Genomic DNA, 1,426 nt, shown 5'->3' with positions numbered 1-1,426 from the left:
AGCCTGAGGGCGGAACCAAAAGTCATCCGTTTCTTTTACTAACCTGGATGGCTTTGAGCGACACACTCCTTCCCGATTCCAACCTAGGAAGACAGCTGGGATTCTCTCCGGACAAACCTCAGTTTGGCTTAAAGTCTGAGCCCATGAGCTAGTTAGGGAATACTTCACAGCCAGGGACCTGACATGCCTGCCGGTGGTCTCAACCCGAGGCCGAGCCTCTAAGTGTGTTTTTAACTCCCGAGGGGAGATTTTATTTTGGAAGGAGGAACCAGATACGGCTTGAATTTTTCTGGCTTGGACTGAAACAGACAAAAGTTAACTGGAAAAACACCTGTTCGCCAATGACCGGTGAGCGAGCCGACATCAGTTCCCTGGCTGATCGGAGGCGAGCCAGCTCCTACCCCGAGGGTGCCTTAAGAAGACATCATCAGGTAAAAGCTGATGTGTTCAGAGTGACGTGTCATGTGGAACCTGAGCTTAGAAAAGACGTGCAGTTCTGGTTGACTCACACTTTGATAAAAGTAAAAGTTATAGTAACACACTAATCTTACTTTCCTCCTTTCCTTTTTCTTAATTTGCCAAAACTTAAGCTAAAAGTGCCAATAAAATTGTTTGATTGTTAACATCAGAACTGACGTTGTGACAACCCGCTGTTTGCTATCAGCTGGCTGCACTGTTTTCCTCTCTCCCTCGGCCCCTCCCGTCCTGATGCACTCTTAGACACGCCCTGTAATACACCGTTCTTCCAATGGACTCACCTGATTGGTTGCCTGGTTCAAGGTGTTGCCCTACTGCGGGGGTAAAAATGGCAGTCTTTCTCCAGACCCGGTGATAAAAGCAGCACCGCAGACATTACACCAGCGATTGACGCTACTTATAGGAATAAAAAATAAAGAAAATAAGACCGAGGCTGCTTAAAACCCTCGAGTACTTGTATTTACGTTCCTTCGTCACGCTGAGTGGCTATCCTGTACAAAAGAGTGAGAGAAGACAAAACGAGTCTCCCACACTCCTACGTGGCAAAGCGGAAGTCCTGAGGCGGTGACGTCATCCGAAAAGAAAAAAATTACCTGTAAGTCCTGGCACTAAATTAATACTACTAAAATTAAATTAATTGTGCTCTAGAATAAAGTTAAAAAAATAACTTTTAAATTTGTCCAGTGCAGAGGGAGAAGAAAACAAAAAATACGGATACCTGATTCTGGTCATTGATACTTCCATCATTTGATCTGTAAGTCGACTCATTCTCATTCTTCTTTTTGTTTGAGATTTGCTTATGTAATAATGTTGTTGTTTTTTTGGGCTTATATATTTTTCTGTTTATTCACAGCTCTTGCTGTGGAGCGAAAAAAAAAAGGGTACGGGAGTTTTTGCCTACCCCTATTATTTGGACTTTGAAAAGAAAAAAAAACGGACACTTATTGTT

General features: G+C 43.3%; 1 long non-coding RNA gene across 2 annotated transcripts; it reads left to right on the top strand.

Annotated features, from left to right (window-relative positions):
* The first annotated feature begins 635 nt into the window (after positions 1 to 635).
* LOC106531622 (uncharacterized) lies at positions 636 to 1,406 on the top strand. Of its 2 annotated transcripts, XR_001311960.1 has the most exons (3): positions 636 to 1,072; positions 1,167 to 1,231; positions 1,331 to 1,406. It is a non-coding gene; the product is annotated as an uncharacterized LOC106531622 (long non-coding RNA). The 2 variants fall into 2 exon arrangements; XR_001311959.1 differs by having other exon boundaries at positions 636 to 1,231.
* The last annotated feature ends 20 nt before the right edge of the window (positions 1,407 to 1,426 follow it).

This window comes from Austrofundulus limnaeus, unplaced genomic scaffold, assembly GCF_001266775.1.
Source record: "Austrofundulus limnaeus strain Quisiro unplaced genomic scaffold, Austrofundulus_limnaeus-1.0 Scaffold658, whole genome shotgun sequence".
NCBI lineage: Eukaryota > Metazoa > Chordata > Actinopteri > Cyprinodontiformes > Rivulidae > Austrofundulus > Austrofundulus limnaeus.
The sequence above is the reverse complement of the archived record's forward strand: the minus strand, read 5'-3'. Positions and strand labels throughout refer to the sequence as shown.